A 19,166-nucleotide genomic window follows, 5' to 3' on the forward strand; every position below is an offset into this window, starting at 1 on the left:
CTACGTGGGTGTTTACCACCGCGAGTCACCGCCACCTCCCGCATTTTCACGGGCTTTCAAACGTTGTGTCATTGGCTCAATGGAGATTACTTCCGGGTCTAAGACATGAGTCATGGCCGACCTGACAGGGGTTTCTCAATGTTTTTTTTTTTCTGGTCTAAGGTTGGAGGCTACGAGCCCAGCAGCCCATGCGCTTGGTTCTCCTCCAATCATAGACCTTTATTCTGAAACCTGTCTGATTGGTCAGTTTTCAGTTGAGTTTGGAGTGTTTTCTTATAAATATATGTACAATATGGGGGAGCAGGTTGATGCCCCAGTAGAAGTCCAAGTCGGATGAAACGCGTAGGGCTTGGTACGCCAATACCCATATTGTTTTTCCTCTTTTTATCTTTATTTGTGATCACTTTTAATGTCAATGTTTGTTTGGTTTTATAATATTAAAACCCAAATATATTTTTTAACCTGCACTATTGGAGTACCGTCTTTTCTTTCTCCTTGCATGATTTGTTGGAATACGTTTTTGCATCGTGCTGTCCATCGTGCCTGCATTGACCCCTTTTCCATCCCAAGCCATCTCAACATTTGTTGCAAACAGGGGATACACTGTGAGCTCTGATTTGTTCCACCCATCCAGGATACCATCCATCCAGCGTCCTCAGCTGAGGACTGTCGGGTCCTACGGCCAAGTTTCGTGGTTCCAACCATCCAGAGTCGCCAGACAAGTTGAGCTGATTCTTTTTGGGATCCCCTATGCCTGCATGATCTGCTGTCGCTGATAGGTAGGTCCATTCGTTCTGGTAAGCGTATTCCATCCATTTTCATTTAGTTGGAAGAAATTTCCCCATGATGATCCATGTGGTTACACGTTTATGGTCTTCACCGTCACTTCACATTTTATATTGATGGACATTATTATTTGTATTTTTTATGTGGACTTACTAGCACATTCACTTTAATTGCTTGGTTGTTTTGTTTCCATTTTTTCACTGTTTTACACTCAGTGATCATATTCACTCAGTGAGACCTTGAGTTTTCTCCTCAATCACCAGCGCTACATTTATAATTTTTTCATACATGATTTTCGTTCAATCAGCAGGTTAAATGAAAAAAACAACTCAATTACCCCATCCACACACTCAATGTGGATGGGAAAAAAAATAAAAAATAAATCGCTCCCACTGAGCTATTGTAGTCTTACAGTGGAGGGGGGATTTCCCTGCCATCAGAATATACTGATTAGCACTGCCAAATTACACCCCTGCTTCTCACCACTGATCATCGGTGGCTTTCAGTGAGATACTGAGGGGGGCAACTTTTAAAACGAGCATCCACAGCAGCATTCTGGGAATTGGTGAGAGAGCTATCCATCCATTATTGACATGGCTAGCAGAGACTGAGTCACTGAGAGCAGGACACCAAATGCACCCAACCCATACCGCATCTATACCAGCCCTATACTGCACCTATACCCAACTGTCACTGCATCTGATCCACACCTACAATGCACCTATATTACACCGATACAGCATCTTTACTGGAACTATACTGCACGCTGGTTTACTAAAACTGTCAAGTGCACTAGCGTTTCTTAAAGGGCCCCAGAGGTAGCCGGCAGAAGAACAACAAGTGTTTCTTTCATTTTTACGGACAGTGCACATTCAGTCAGTCTAGGCTTAGCATAGTCGCCATTGATGCACTTCAGCAGTATTGTCTCCTGTATTTAATAAATGAAGCCTTATGACTGCCCACTGCTGCACTTTATGCGACTTAGCTACTATTTATGCTTGTAAGCGGGTTGAAGTTACGCTAGTTAGTTTCTGCCCCAGACAGCCTTTCGCGGTTCTTTGGTTTGGGTGGGTTATCTTTAGGTCAGACCCACTGGTCCTGTGATATAAATGAGGAACAGTGGTTGTTACCCATAGTAACTGAAGTCGGTACCTGTTTCTTGGACATGGTATTAATATCGGCTACCAGATATTACTTTTAGTGATTTTCTGTGGTATTGCATGCTTTGTACACTCAACCTAGTGTGTCAGAGGGGCTGAAGTTCTTATGGAGTTAAAGGCAAAGAACAGAGGGCCCATCTTAACCAGCAGCTCCTGAAAAGTAGCGCTACAATAGAAATACATTTTTCTATGCACCCTTGCATTGAGAGTGTGTTTATCTTTGCAGATCAATGTAGCTCAATGGACATGGAAAATTGAGATTGTTAGCACAATGTTAACCCAACTTCATATATATTTATGTGACTTCAAATAGCCATTAAAATGTCATTTGTTTTTGCTTTCATATCCTACATGCTTGCTGTTCCATGTCTGTCTGTCTGTATATCTCAGAAGATATTTTTTATGTCTCATGAGCAACCTTTAGCAACAGCTGAAATTATGTTCCGTGATATCACCCAATATGTGAACAACATATCTAAAACTTGTTGCCACAATCAATTCCAATAAACCATAAAAATCTCACAGGAAAACGTTGAGTTTTTTCATCAAAGAGGTGATGACCTCCTCAGAGTGTGACACACGTTCTCTGTAGCCTTTCCTATCATCATGACATAAAACCCATGTACCCATTACTGATGGTCCAGAGAGTATCTACTGTCAGGGCCTGCGGAAGTCATGTATTCACTACTTTCCCTAACCGCTTGCCGACCAGCCATCGTCATTATACTGCGGCAGGTTGGCACGGCTGCGCGAATCGCCATAGGTGTACACCGGCCACTTTAAGAGCTCTAGGGGTCTGAATGCTGTATAAATGTCAATGGTCCCAAAAAAGTGTCAAAGGTGTCCGATCTGTCGGCCGCAATGTCGCAGTCCCACAACAAACAATTTTTTTTTTATAAAAATGCCATAAATCTATCCTCTATTTTGTAGACACTATGGCCCGGATTCTTAAAGCACTTACGCCAACGTATCTACTGATACGCCGCATAAGTGCAGGGATGCGCCATCGTATCTATGCGCCTGATTCTGCTATTAAAGTGGAGGTTCACCCAAAAAATCTATTTTTAACATTACATTCAGCCGAGTTGTCCTAATGACAATCGGCTGTTTTTTTTTTTCCGTACATACCTTATTTTCACCGCCACTTCCGGGTATGTCTTCTGCGGGACTGGGCGTTCCTATCTGATTGACAGGCTTCCGACCGTCGCATACTACGCGTCACGAGTTGCCGAAAGAAGCCGAACGTCGGTACGCAGGCGCCGTATAGAGCCGCACCGACGTTCGGCTTCTTTCGGCAACTCGTGACACGTAGTATGCGACGGTCGGAAGCCTGTATAGAGCCGCACCGACGTTCGGCTTCTTTCGGCAACTCGTGACGCGTAGTATGCGACGGTCGGAAGCCTGTCAATCAGATAGGAACGCCCAGTCCCGGAGAAGACATACCCGGAAGCGGCGGTGAAATAAGGTATGTACGAAAAAAAAAAAAACAGCCGATTGTCATTAGGACAACTCGGCTGAATGTAATGTTAAAAATGTATTTTTGGGTGAACCCCCGCTTTAAGATACGTCTGAATATTGGCTTCATACGACTAACGTAAGTTTCCTACGCCGTCGTATCTTGGGCGCATATTTACTCAGGCCGCAAGGGGCGCTTCCATTGATTTACGAGTCGAATATGCAAATGACCGAGATACGCCGATTCACAAACGTACTTGCGCCCGTCGCAGTAGTATACGCCGTTTACGTAAGGCGTACGTCCGGCGTAAAGTTATTCCACCTGTAGGAGGCGCATCCCATGCAATGGTATGGAGGATGGAACAGCCAACGGATTTGACGTAGTTTACGTAAGTCGTACGTGAATGGGGCTGGGCGTAGGTTATGTTCACGTCGTAGGTATTGAGCGTCGTATCTTAGGGAGTATATGCGACGTGATTCTGAGAATGCGCACGAATGCGCCATTCGTTCGGCCTTTCATTTGCATGGGGTCACGGTTAATTTAAATGTATTACGCCCACTACCTTCCTACTTTGAATTAGGCGGGCTTACGCCGGCCAATTTACGTTACGCTGGCGCAGCGTAGGGAGCGAGTGCTTTGTGAATACTGCTCTTGCCTCTCAGCGTTACGTCGGCGTAGCGCATATGAGATGCGCTACGCCGGAACAAAGATGCGCCGATCTACGTGAATCTGGGCCTATACCTTTTGTGCAAACCAATCAATATAAGCTTATTGCGATTATGTCTACCAAAAATATGTAGGAGAATACATATTGATGAAGAATGATGAAGAAGCTTGTTTATTTTTTGGGAGATATTTATCATAGCAAAAAGTAAAAAATATTAGTTTTTTTTTTTTCAAAATTGTGGCTTTTTTTTGTTTATAGCGCAGCAAATCAAAATCACAGAGGTGATCAAATACCACCAAAAGAAAGCTCTATTTGTGGGGAAAAAAGGACATCAATTTTGTTTGTGTACAACGTCGCACAACCGCGCAATTGTCAGTTAAAGCGATGCAGTGCTGTATCGCAAAAAATGGCCTGGTAATTAAGGGGGCAAATCCTTCCGATCCTTTATGCCCCATACACACGGACGAGTTTCCCAACGAGAAAATTGCCAGGAGAACTTTTTTCCGATGGGAAAACTGCCCAAAAACCTTCGGACCAAAAAAGAGAACCTGCTCTATTTTTTCCCGCCGGGATTCCAGGCAGACTTTTTCCCGGCAGAAAATGGCCATTTTTGGCAGTTTTCCTGTGGGAAAAAACTCAGATGGAGCATACACGCGGTCGTGATTTTCAGAGGAAAGGCTTTCATCTGAGTTTTCCCGACGGGAAAACTGAACGGCTGTACGGAGGGAAAGTCAAGAGCAGATTCTCAGTTTTCCCTTCGGGAATTCCGACGGACCTTTTCCCATCAGGAATCCCGGTCGTGTGTACTAGGCATGAGTGTTTAACCACTTAAGGACCGCCTCCTGCACATATACGTCGGCAGAATTGCACGGCTGGCTGGGCACAGGTACATCCTGTACTAGTACCCAGTCGTGAGTCACGGGCGGAGTCCCGCGATCGGTCCCCGGAGCTGAAGAACGGGGAGAGCCGTATGTAAACACGGCTTCCCCGTTCTTCACTGTGGCGGCTGCATCGATCGTGTCATCCCTTTTATAGGGGGACATAATCAATGACATCACACCTACAGCCACACCCCCTACAGTTGTAAACACACTTCAGGGAATACATAAACCCAACAGCGCCCCCTGTGGTTAACTCCCAAACTGCAACTGTAATTTTCACAATAAACAATGCATTTTAAATGCATTTTTTGCTGTGAAAATGACAGTGGTCCCAAAAATGTGTCAAAATTGTCCGAAGTGTCCGCCATAATGTCGCAGTCATAAAAAAAAAAAAAAAAAAAAAAAATCGCTGATCGCCGCCATTAGTAGTAAATTTTTTTTTTTTTTTTTATAAAAATGCAATAAAACTATCCCCTATTTTGTAAACGCTATAAATTTTGCGCAAACCAACCGATAAACGCTTATTGCGATTTTTTTTACCAAATATAGGTAGAAGAATACGTATCGGCCTAAACTGAGTAAAAACATTTTTTTTTTATATATATTTTTGGGGGATATTTATTATAGCAAAAAGTAAAAAATATTGATTTTTTTTCAAAATTGTCGCTCTATTTTTGTTTATAGCGCAAAAAATAAAAACCGCAGAGGTGATCCAATACCGCCAAAATAAAGCACTATTTGTGGGGAAAAAAGGACGCCAATTTTGTTTGGGAGCCATGTCGCACGACCACGCAATTGTCAGTTAAAGCGACGCAGTGCCGAATCGCAAAAAGGGGCAAGGTCCTTTAGCTGCATTTTGGTCCAGGTTTTAAGTGGTTAAAGTAGGACCCCAGCCAAATATAACAAAAAAAAAAGTGAATAGCTCATTAACAAAACCACATTTTGCATTCCTGACATTTCTCCTGTAGTACTTTTAGGGCTGCTAGATATCCCCAGTCTGATGGCCATCATCATTCAACCCCCTTACTCTGAGCCCAGGTCATCCTGGAACTGTCCCCAGCCTGTAATTGGAGGGAGATCAGGACAATGATAAGCTCATCTCTCTGTCACTCTACTCTCTTCTATCAGAATACATTTTGGCTGATTGACTGTTTCTTCCTCTGATGCCCTGTACACTCGACCGGTTTTCCCGTCGGAAAAACTGCAATGAGAGCTTTTCGTCGGGAATCCCGACTGTGTGTACGCTCCATCTGACTTTTTCCCACATGAAAATTGTCGGGCAGGATCTCTTTTTTCCCGTCAGGAAAAAATCCTAGCGTGAAAACCCCTTGTCTGTATGCTTTTCCGACGGGAAAAAGACCAAGCATGCTCAGAAACAATTTGACGCATGCTCAGAAGCATTGAACTTCATTTTCTTGGCGCGTCGTAGTCTTTTACGTCACCACGTTTTTGGCAGTCAAAATTTCGCCAAACTTTTGTGTGACCGTGTGTATGCAAGGAAGGCTTGAGAGGAATTCTGTCGGGAAAACCAAGGCCCAGATTCACGTAGATGGGCGAAAAATTGTGCGGGCGCAACGTATCTCATTTACGTTACGCCACAAGATGCGCCGTCGTATCTCTTGAGAATCTGGGCCCAAATGTTTTTTTTCCTAACGGGAAAACCCCTCGTGTGTACGGTGCACCACACTCAAAGTCTGCTGGGTGTGAGGCAGTGACTGCAAGAGGCTGGTACCAGGTCACATTAAGGTACTTGCACTGCATGCATTTAAACAAAAAAAAAAATACACTACTGCATTCATTTGCGTCTTTTATATCTCCCTAGGGTTTTGCTTTTACTTACTACATGTTATAATCCTTTTTCTTCCACGTTGCATTAGCTACTGTGTGAGAGGATGCGATTCCCTGTGCTGCCACAGGAGACAGGCCCACTTTACATACTGCCCAGCTTAAAACTTTTTTTTTTAAAGCAGATTGGAATGACAACACATTAATCCAACAATAATTGCTATATGTTAATATTAATTAGGCAATTTGCAGTATCATTAGCCTCCCTGTGTAATATACAACCCCTCCTACAATGTTATCATAATTGGGATCGGCTACCGTCACGTATACATGCAGTGCGTTAGCCGGTGTAATGGATATCCTGACAAGTGAAGTCAATTACTGCAATGATATTTCTTTAGTATAATGTGTTTAGTGATTTGGAATGGTTGGTGAAGGATTGCCCGATGTGCCCGGGGGCTAGACTACTCTGATATTAAACAGGTCAGGACAATCCTCCCCCACAGCTGTCCATCTCAGTCACTCCTGAATTTCCTGATCCCATTGCTATTCAGGCCTTATTAGGAGACGGGAAGAAACTTGGAGGTTTACTAAGTCCCAGGTGACTCGGGGCAATATATCCCTCATAGAAGTCAATTGTTTCTCGTTTCTACGCTTTGTGCAGAAAAATAGATACCATTGTCAGTAATGTAACTAAAGGTGGCCATAGACACGAAGTGCATTTCTTATTTGTAGCCAAATTGTGATAACTTAGATTTGCTACATGTTCCTAACTTTAACCTCCTTCCTACTGCTGCATTGTAAAAATAATGGAGGAGGTGGACGTCTATTTCTGGAGTTTGATATATGTATACATACAGTATATAAAAATGTCACTGCAGAAAAAGCCTGGGGCAGCCAGTACACCCATTAATGCTTTGTACAGAACCAATTTGAACAGCTCTGTACCTTGTGTTCGACCAATCACTGCAATAACAAATGTGAGTCCTCCCCTTCTTCCTTTAACGGAGGAAGAAGGAACTAGTGGATGAAAGATCATCCATGAGTTCCAAATCATTAGCAGCAGCAGATTCAAGGTAAAGGGGGCTTGGCTGTGGAGTTGTTTTAACATTTTCCCCTCCCCCTCCTTTCCTACACTTATGATCCCCATTCTTTGCTGTATTAGATCTGTATATTTACCCTTTACCTCCCTTATCCTGCACATCTACACATTAAAGTCAAACTATAGGCAACAATTTTTTTTTTCTATTTTGGATAAATCAAGGGAGGATTATGAGCCCTGTCAGATTTATTTTCGCCATCTGTGTCCTATTGGGGAGATTTATCTTCACTTCATGTCCCATAGCCAAACAGTAGGTGAGAGGAAATCCCTAAAAATTAAGGGAATTTCTTGGGACCACCAGGTCACCAGTCCCCATTGGAAGATTAACCCTCTATTACTTTTCTGGGGACAACCCACAATTTGGTATTTTTTTTACTTTCAATCATAATGGTAAACAGGACAAATAGAGAGGGCGAATCTCCCCTGAACTGTAGCTGATGACTCCCGTGGAACTTCCTGCTTTATTTCTGCTGTATTGTCCTTCTGCAGTGTGGACAGGGTTAAACTGAATATTCATGATCACAAAAGTGCAGCAGCCATCTTTAAGGAGACCATTGTGCAATGCTTGTCTATAGAGTGTGTCCAGTGCAGGGGGCAGCCATTTTGGCTGGGTCTGGATCAATTGTGTAGTATGGAGATTGGCTGATGCAACAGAGCAAGGAGAGTGTGTGGGGAGGTTGCTGAGAGGAAATGATGGGGGGAATAGTAAAAAAAAGGCTAGCAGAGTGCAGGAAAAAGACAGAGCTGCTTACTGAACAAAAGTCTCCCATAGCTGACCACAATCAGGTGGAACCTAAGAGACAGACACTAGGAGCTTACCTCAGAAACTAAGAAGCTTCTCCCGGGTATGGTGTGAGATCAGACTGTACAAGAGAGCACTCCCACTACTTGTAATAAAGGAAGAGAGGGACTGTCTCAGCAGGATTGAAAGAGGGAAATCACAGCAACTCTTTTCCTGTGTGAAGCCTTGAACTGAACCACCGCACATGTCTGGAGACCCAGAGGAGGGCAACTATGGGTTCTGGTAAGAGACTAAGGCCCCTTTCACACATGCTGTCAGGGAAATCGTCGTTTAAGTACTGCCAATCTTGGCAGTAGAAGAAATGGGTGCCATAGGTGCATCATGTGACAGATAGTTCTGCCTGATGGCCTATAAAGGACTGCCTCTGTCTAACCCAAGTTGCTGTGTTCCTGAACCTCTGTGTGATTACTTGGATTTCCTGTTCATTGGCCCAGCTCGTTCCAGCCCTGTTGACTTCCTCTCCTGGCTCAGTTTTTGACTTCAGCTTACTTCACGGATTTGCTCTTGCCTCATGCCATCCTGTGTTTGACCCTCAGCCGGATGTGTCTGTGTTGACCCTCAGCCGGGTGTTTCTGTGCTTGACCCTCAGCCGGGTGTTTCTGTGCTTGACCCTCAGCCGGGTGTTTACTGCTGTTACCTGAAGCGCGGGTTTATTCCAAGCACAGCGGGGAGTTCCTGGCCGTCTGTGCACCACTACGCCCTGGCAGTCCTCAGAAGGTGACTCTCTTCTGGAGCCATCCAGATCCTGCAACCCCACGCTTCTTTGGGCCATATACCTTTTGTGGCAATTTCAGAGGTATACTGCACCCAGCTGCAAGGGGAACCCCTCTCTGCATATTGACTTTGGATCAGGTACACCACACATGCGGACTGTTCATTTCATCAGTTCAGTCACGTCAAAACGGATGCAGTATTCATAATTTTTTCATCTGTGCTCATCAGTTTGTTTTTTTACTTCCAATGCAAAAACGGATGAAAAACTGACCATCTGTCAGTTTACATCCATTTTTCGTCCGATCCGTTTTTTTTGATGGATGAAAAATAGGGCTTTCATCTGTTCAAAAAAAAGTATGTTGACAGAAGAGGATTAAAACGAATGCAAATGGATGATCATTCGTTGTCATCCGTTTTTCCATAGGAATGCATTAATGTCTGTTTTCCATCTGCCCACCTGTTCCCACTATCCACAGCACACCACCTGCACCCTTCATCCACAGCTTACCTGAAGCCATTGTCTACAACTCACCTGCCCCCCATTTAGGGGGGCTAAACTCCTTGTCCCAAGCTCACCTGTACCCCTAAACTCCTTGTCCACAGCTCACCTGTACCCCTAAACTCCTTGTCCACAGCTCACCTGACCCTTTTGTCCACAGCTTACTTGCACCCCTGAACCCTTTGTCTATTGATCACTTGCATCCAGTTTACAGTATCTCATAAAAATAAGTACAGCCCTCACATTTTTGTAAATATTTTATTATATCTTTTCATGTGACAACACTGAAGAAATTACACTTTGATACAATGTAAAGTAGTGAGTGTACAGCTTGTATAACAGTGTAAATTTGCTGTCCCCTCAAAATAACTCAACACACATCCATTAATGTCTAAACCGCTGGCAACAAAAGTGAGTACACCTCTAAGTGAAAATGTCAAGATTGGGCCCAATTAGCCATTTTCCCTCCCTGGTGTCATGTGACTCGTTAGTTTTCTAAGTTCTCAGGTGTGAAATTTGGTGTTATCGCTCTCACTCTCTCATACTGATCACTGGAGGCTCAACATGGCACCTCATGGCAAAGATCTCTCTGAGGATCTGAAAAAAAGAATTGTTGCTCTACATAAAGATGGCCTATAGCTATAAGAAGATTGCCAAGACCCTGAAAACTGAGCTGCAACACGGTGGCCAAGACCATACAGCGATTAAACAGGACAAGTTCCACTCACTACAGGCCTTACCATGGTCAACCAAAGAAGTTGAGTGCACGTGCTCAGCGTCATATCCAAAAGTTGTCTTTGGGAAATAGACGTATAAGTGCTGCCAGCATTATTGCAGAGTTTGAATGGCTGTCTTCTCAGAAGGAAACCTCTTCTAAATAATGATGCACAAGGAAGCCTGCAAACAATTTGCTGAAGACAAGCAGACTAAGGACATGGATTACTGGAACAATCTCCTGTGGTCTGATGAGACCAAGATAAATGTACTTGGTTCAGATGGTGTCAAGTGTGTGTGGCGGCAACCAGGTGAGGAGTACAAAGACAAGTGTGTCTTGCCTACAGTCAAGCATGGTGGTGGAAGTGTCATGGTCTGGGGCTGCTGAGGGCTTCGGGCACTGGGGAGCTACCGTTCATTGAGGGAACCATGAATGCCAACATGTACTGTGACATACTGAAGCAGAGCATGATCCCGTTGCTTCAGAGACTGGGCCACAGAGCAGTATTCCAACATGATACCAACCCCAAACACACCTCCAAGGCAACCACTGCCTTCCTAAAGAAGCTGAGGGTAAAGGTGGTGGACTGGCCAAGCATTTCTGCAGACCTAAACCCTATTGAGCATCTGTGGGACATCCTCAAACTGAAGGTAGAGCAGCGCAAGGTCTCTAACATCCACCAGCTCTGTGATGTCATCATGGAGGAGTGGAAAAGGACTCCAGTGACAACCTATGAAGCTCTAGTGAACTCCATGCCCAAGAGGGTTACGGCAGTGCTGGAAAATAATGTTGGCCACACAAAATATTGTCACTTTAGGCCCAATTTGGATATTTTCACTTAGGGGTGTACTCACTTTTGTTGCCAGCGGTTTAGACATTAATGGCGGAGTTAGTTTTAGGGGACAGCAAATTTACACTGTTATACAAGCTGTACACTCACTACTTTACATTGTAGCAAAGTGTAATTTCTTCAGTGTTGTCACATGAAAAGATAGAATAAAATATTTACAAAAATGTGAGGGGTGTACTCACTTTTGTGAGATACTGTACCTGCACCCCTTGTCCACAACTCACCTGCAAACCCTGCGTCCCTTGTATATAAATCACCTGCATCCTCTCAAAAGCTCTTTCATTGCTTTCTCACTAGCACCAGACCACACTTTGCATATGAATGAGTTGTGGCTCATAAATATGCAAATCCCATGTCTAATTTCTAGTACCTCCCAAACATTGAACTTGACAAAGAGGGGCAGTTTTTACCAGAGCAGAATGTGGTACATGTAGCGCACCCCTACACAAAATTACGTGGTCAGCACAATGGGGGACGTGAACATATGGGGGTGCTGGAACGATATGCCTGCAGCATCTTTGATAAGAATAGCACTTGACACTGGAATATGTATCATACTAGGGACAAAAAACAAATCCAAGAAGGTTTTGTTCAATAATAAAATTATTTGTGTAACTGTCTGTACAGTGTATTTATAGTGTGACAAAGCAGCAGCTCTTGTAGAGAATACAGCAATAGACACAAATTACACTGCAAACACATTCGGTATAAAATATTTAGAAAGCATCATTTGGCACAGACATTTCTGCGACAACTGTTGAGCCTACCCATTGTATACTCGGTACACATAATGTCAAAGTCCTTTTAGCCACAAAATATGCTTTAATGACTGTGCCACAATGACAGACCCACTAATTAAAAAAAATAAAGGAAAAGATTAAAAAAAGGAAAGATTAAAAAAACAAACATTTTACTTACCTGCTCTGTGCAATGATTTATCATCAGAATAGCCGGACCCTCTTCTTTTTTGGCTTCCCCCTGCTGAGTGCCCCCAATAGCAAGTCACTTGCTATGGGGGACACTCAAGCTGTACTCTGTGTGTCCATTCACACATGGAGCGTGGCTCAGCCCTGCCTTCCACTCTCTCCTCATTAGCTCACTGACTGTGATTGACAGCAGCAGGAAGAAACGCCTCCCACTGCTGTGTGAGCCAGTGAGGAGAGAGAGAACCCAGAGAGCCGCTGCTCTCATCAACACTGTATCCTGGCCTAGGCCAACAAGGCCCAGGCCTAGGGCAGCACTTTGCAGGGGGGGCAGCACGGAAAGAGTCCCTGCCGGCTTGTGCTACACTGTTAGTCTAACACAAGCTGCTTCTATTTTTGACTGTCCTATCAGCCTGGAACACAAACCTTCCTCACTGTGCTATATGTATTCTGCTGCACCATTGGCATGGTTATATGTTCTTAGTCCTCTCCATAAAATTATCAGAAATTTGTGCTTAAAGTAGAACTATAGGCAACCCTTTTTGTTTCATTTTGGATAAAGTAAGGGAGGGTTATAGCCCCTGTCAGTTTATTTTTTACCATCCCTGTCCCATTGCAGAGATTTCCCTTCACTTCCTGCCCCATAGCCAAACAGGAAGTAAGATGAAATCTATGCAAATTAAGGGAATCCATTGCCCCCCCCCCCCAGGCCCTAAGAACTAGTGTCCCCACTCAAAAAAATTCAGGGTGGGTCTTAAACAGAAAGGGGTGTGGCCTTGACAGGAAGGGGTGGATCATATATATTTAAATTAGGGGGTGCACGAGTTTAGTCAGGCCTAGGGCAGCACAAAACCTGAATACACTACTGGCTCTCATATGAGCACATTGCTGGATCAAGATGGGGCTCAGGTAAGTATAAGGAGTGGAGGGGGCTGCACACAAGAGGTTTTATACCTTAATGCATGAAGACTTTAGAATGCACAGCATGAATCTATCAACGGCTGCTGAGGCCACCCCCTATTTATGCATCTTGCCCCTCTCAGGGCACCGGGCGCATAAATTACAGCGACCAGGTTTTTTTTTTGAAGCACCCGATTTGATCCAGAGGTTTTAATAGGTGTCAAAATAGGGTGGGCTCGGGTTGCAGAGAATGCGCTCCAATCCCACCCAGGTGTGTTACAACAGTGAATAAATATTCTCTGTTGAAACACTGATCCTCAATCTGGCCAATCAGAAGCGGGTGTGAGGCGGTCTTCTGATTGGCCCGAAAAGAGAAGACTCCCGATTGGCCACCGAGGAGGAGGGAGGAAACGGAAGCTGCCACTGTGATGACCCGTGGAGAGCAGGGGACCTGGAGACCGCCGCCACTGAGATGGGGAAGCCCCCGGTGATGGGGTATGTGTTACCGACTGGGGGGGGGTGAGGCTTAGCATACTGTTTGCTGCCCCCCCAAAATAAATTTCCACCAGCTGCCACTGGTTGAGACAAACCATTTACCTCCAACAGGTGTGCTTACAATGATCAGCTTTTATTTATTCTTATTATGTAAAACGTTTATCCTTAAAGGAGGAAAAACTTTTTTGCAAATGGTTATAAAGTATTAGCCCGCATTCACACCTAGGCGTTTTTACGCCTGTAGCGCTACACCGCTGCCGCCAGAGGGCTGAAAACAGATGTCCCTCTATGGAGATGGTTCACATCTCCACGCCGAACACCGGACGCCTGTCGCCTGCCGCGTGAAAAAAGGTCCCGGACCTTTTTTTCAGGCGTCTTCGAGCGTTCGGCTAGGAGATGGGAATCATCTCCATAGAGGGGGTCATCTTGGGGCACATCTAGGCGGACAATACCGGCGTTTTGTCGCCGCAAATCGCGGTACAAAACGCCGCTATTTTTACCGCGATTTGCGGCGACAAAACGCCGCGATTTCGTCCGCCTAGATGTGAATGGAGCCTAAGCTGAAGTTTGGCTTCAATTTGTTCATCTGGCTGCTGTGAAATTTATTGTGGGGACACATATGCAGTGCTGGCTATCATTGTACCAATGCACACTTCTGTGCTCGCTGTCAGTATGCCAACTTCTTTGCTCACTGCCACTCTACCAATGTGCACTTCTTTGCTCACTGTACCAATGTGCACTTCTGTGCTCACTGCCACTGTACTCTTCTGCGCTCTCTACCAATGTACCAATGCGCACTTCTGTGCTCTCTGCCACCCTACCAGTCCACAGTTGTGGGGACACATGTGCAGTGCTGGCTTTCATTGTACCAATGCACACTTCTGTGCTCGCTGTCAGTATGACAACTTCTTTGCTCACCGTCACTGTACCAATGTGCACTTCTGCGCTCTCTGCCACTGTACCAATGCGCACTTCTGTGCTCTCTGCCACCCTACCAGTCCACAGTTGTGGGGACACATTTGCAGTGATGGCTTTCATTGTGCTCGCTGTCAGTATGCCAACTTCTTTGCTCACTGTCACTGTACTAATGTGCACTTCTGTGCTCTCTGCCACTGTACCAATGTGCGCTTCTGTGCTCTCTGCCACTGTACCAGTGCGCACTTCTGTGCTCTCTGCCACTGCACCAATGCGCAGTTGTGTGCTCTCTGCCGCTATAGTGACAAGTTGTGTTCCATATTCAGCCCATTCAATGAACAAGCACACTTTAGCCGTGGTTCACACTGGGCTGCGGGAGTGAAGACGTGCGAGTTCAGCTGAACTCGCACGATTTCACTCCCGCTGGCAGTCCCGATTTAAGAGACATCTGTGCAGGTTTCTGCACAGATGTCTATGTAAATCGCGGCCCTAAATCGCAAAAAGTAGTACAGGAACTACTTTTTGAAATCGGTGCAGCGTCGCACCGATTAGGACGGTGTCATTGCCGGCAAATGCCGCCGATTTGAGATGCGATTTCACAAGTGAAATCGCATCTCAAATCGAACCAAATCGTACCCAGTGTGAACCTGGGCTCAATCTAATAAAAATGGACCCTTTCATTCCAGAAAACCCTTGCGTATCTGCATAAATTGTATGTCCGCCTCTGGCGCCAAGCATCTCTCGTTTGATCCAGAGCACTTCGGGTGAAACTAGATGGTGAAGGCGTTCTCCTTATCTGCTGTAAATTTAACCTCATGCATCCATCCACATGAACTTTTTTTCTTTTTATGAACTTTTTCACATGATCACATCACATTTGTGATAATCTGTGTTATTGCATTTATAATTTTTTGGATGAAATTTGCTATTATCTGGGCAAGTTTTTTTCCTGTAATTTTGATGTGTTAAAACTTAATTCTAACCAATTTTTTTAGATGTTTATATAATTGCATAATAGCAGTACCTTCCTATATTGTATTGTTTGTTTCAACTACCAGGTGAATCTCATTCACTAGGTTAACACATTGTGTACAATTGGTTCAGATGTTGAACCACAGCGCCCTCATCCACATATATATTCACGTACACAGTTCACCCCTGTAAACTGAGGGGCAGCTTTTTATTTGTATATTTTGCATATACCATCCTCCCTTTTGGGGGGTTGTATATAGATTGCACTATATTTAAATATATAATTTCTGGCGCGGAAAAACACTTTCTATCACATCTCTCGTTTGATGCCTGTGTATACTCAACCTAGGGCATAAAACTAGTCGTGTTCTACCTATGTTGTCCCAGGTGGTTTGACACAAAATGTCCAGTTCCTGTTTAGTTAACAAAAAAACAAAACCATCCATAGAGAAGCACTTCACATATCACAGCTCAATGCGAAACTGTTTCTGTTAACCGTCCTCAGGGTTTGTTTACTATATCTACGCACATCCATACTACGCTGCAGTTACCTTGAAACTTGTCCACGCTCACTTCCTGGTTGGTTCTCCAGGCTCCAGCAGTTGTGTCCCCGCGTCCTGATCCTTTTTCCAATGTGGCTGCTCCCGGTCACTGTCCCTTTCAGAGATTACACCCAGGTGGCTCTGCTACACACAGGATAGCTAAGAAACTATTCAAGCCTCTTTTGTTCAGGCAGCATGTGGCTATCACTTAGGCGGGGCTGGAACACAAAACAGGAGTTAAAAAAAACTCAAGGTGAAAATGAAAGCCTCCCACCTGCATTCCTTCCACCTAGAGCTGTGCTCCAGGAAATTTTACATTGCCTCTCTGCTCACAGACGCTGTCAGACACATTGACATTTTTTAAAGGCATAGACAACTTTTGTTGTGAAATTTGAATAAATGCCGGCACATTGATGAATTAAATGATTAGCAGTTATTAATTTGATGTATTGGAGCTGCAGTGGGGGTGCACTGTTTACATCTCTGCCCCCTGGTCCTTATGTTATGGTGCTTGTGTTACAGTTATGGGGCTTGAGGAAGTAAACAGTGGACTACAAGTATGGTGATGTTACCACCAGTAGCGGCTGGTGCTCCATTTTTTTTTGAGGGGCGGCAAAAAAAAAAAAAAAAACCCTGCTAGGTCCACACTTAGGCCCCTTTCACATTGAGGCGTTTTTCATGCGGTACAGCGCTAAAAATAGAGCTGCTATACCGCATGAAAAAATCATGCCCTGCAGGCTTCAATGTGAAAGCCCGAAGGCTTTCACACTGAAGCGGTGCGGTAGCAGGAACGCTCCAAAAGTCCTGCTAGCTGCATCTTTGGAGCGGTATAGGAGCGGTGTGTTTACCGCTCCTATACCGCGCCTTCCCATTGAAATCAATGGGAAACCGCAGTTGCGGGCGGTATTAACCCTTTTTCGGCCGCTAGCGGGGGTTAAAACCTCACCGCTAGCGCCCGAATATCGCGGTAAATACGACGGTATAGCAGCGCTACAAATAGCGCTGCATTACCGTCACCGCGGCTCCACCGCCCAATGTGAAAGCACTCTTACCCCATCCAGGTTGCGACTTCTCCTCCTGGCCAATCCGGTCTTAAGAACCACTTCCTGTTCTTAATGGCCGGGAGGAGAAGACAATAGCGAATATTGATATGCTAAAGTCACAAGTGGGTGGGCTCAGGGCACAGTGCCCAAACCTTTTTGAAGCCAATTAAAACCTCAGGCTCTAATCATGTGCATCATCAAAAAAAACTTGTATAAATCTAATGTGCCTGGTGCCCCGCATGGAAATTAGGGGGGTGGCGCCCCTATGCCCCTTATGGACCGGCCACCGCTAGTTACCACACTTTTGCTTCTGCTGGGGCATCCGATGGAGGGGACTCCGGGACACACAAGGAGGCTTATAACGTTCATTTTCCTGGCATCGAAAGTCTCCATAGCTAAGTCATGGAAATCCCCCCAAGATCCAGTTACATTTATTAAAGTCTAAATTATCTTGGATCGTGGTCAATGAATGCCTATCGGCAATCATGAATAATAAAATTGACTCATAGGATGTTTATAAGATTGTTCCTCTTGACAGGATAGCGTGCATATCTTTTATTGCTCTCCTTTTCCTTAATCCCTCTCTTTTCTTTCTCCCCCACCCCCTCCCTCCATTTTCTTTTTCCCTTAAGGCTCTTCGGCCATGTTTAGTGGTGGCCCACCCCCCTAATCCATGCACCCGGCCCCTAATCTACATACAGGGCGCCGGACGCATGGATTTTAACAGGTTTTTTTTTTTAAGCAGGTGATTAGAGCCTGAGGCTCGAATTGGCTTAAAAAAAGGGTGGGCTCAGGGTGCAGATCACGGCTCCCTGAGCCCATCCAGTTGTGTGACCATAGTGAATTAATATTCGCTAATGTCTTCCTCATTCTCCTCCTGGGCCAATCAGGAAGCGTGTCCTAAGACCCAATTGGTCAGGGAGTCTCAGGGCGCACTTCCTGTTGGGCCGGGAGGAGGAGCAATGGCCCAGGAGTGAGGAGCGAGATCCTTATTATCTGCCTCCTAAGGTAATGAGACATCTGTCTGTCTGTCTCCCGTGGGGGGGGGGATTGATCACTGCCTTCACGTCCATCTCCTGCAGGTGTGGGTGTTGGGGGGATCGCCGTCCTCCCGTCTGTCTCCCATGCGGGGGGGGGTTGTGGTTTTGGTTTGCCCCCCCCCCCAAATATTGAGCACCAGCCTCCACTGACACATGTCATTTATGAGTCGACTTCTAACATGCATTGAGATGTAATGTGGGCTGGAGGTAGCTGAGGGCATTGTCTGGCCCTATCAGCCACTCATTTACTAAGCCCTGGTGGACAAGATGACTAACGTTACTAGCACTGTAATGTCATCCCTACTTCTACCCTGTGCACCATAGGCAATAGTGTAGGGGCGGAACATGACTGGGCATGTGAGTGTATATCTTACGTGATTATCATTATGGTCTGAAAATAGAAGAGGAAGCACTCACATAGCCACATCCATAAATGATATAAGGGGAACAAGGAAAAAGGGGAACCAAAATGGTAACCCAAAGGTCTGACTTTAAAGGCACAGTAAACAATGGAGAATATATAAAAAATACAATATTTATTGAAAATAGTACATAGTACATAAAACATTAGGAAGAATTAAAAAACATATATATAAGATACATGATATAAAGTGAGCCGCTGTGCGTCAACGCGTTTCACTCCTAAGCTTCGTCAGGACACATTCAGGGTTCGTTGGTAGAAAGAAAGAAACGGGTCTCACTATCTTATGCGAGGATAGCAGCCTTATCCACAAGATTCCAAAGAGTCATATCTAGTGATGTATCAAAGAATGATCATGAGAGCCAGTAGCCAGTGTGCAAACCGAATGAGCAGGTTTTTCTTTCCATCTAGGCTGACATTTGGGGAGGTATCTGAGCCTGTATGAGCGGATTTTCTCTGCTCTGTCACGTAATCCTTCCCTTTCTTGCCATGCCCACG

The 19,166-nt window shown here is 44.9% G+C and overlaps 1 protein-coding gene across 2 annotated transcripts in view; it reads right to left on the reverse strand.

The window, feature by feature from the left end:
* ARHGAP8 (Rho GTPase activating protein 8) overlaps window positions 1-16,459 on the reverse strand; it is an 89,893-nt gene extending 73,434 nt beyond the window's left edge. For both annotated transcript variants that reach the window (XM_040345807.1, XM_040345806.1), the window contains exon 1: window positions 16,174-16,459. The gene's annotated coding sequence lies outside the window, so the exon portion shown is untranslated. The remainder of the gene's footprint in view (window positions 1-16,173) is intronic.
* Window positions 16,460-19,166: the final 2,707 nt, after the last annotated feature.

This window comes from Rana temporaria, chromosome 3 (genome assembly GCF_905171775.1).
Source record: "Rana temporaria chromosome 3, aRanTem1.1, whole genome shotgun sequence".
Classification (NCBI taxonomy): domain Eukaryota; kingdom Metazoa; phylum Chordata; class Amphibia; order Anura; family Ranidae; genus Rana; species Rana temporaria.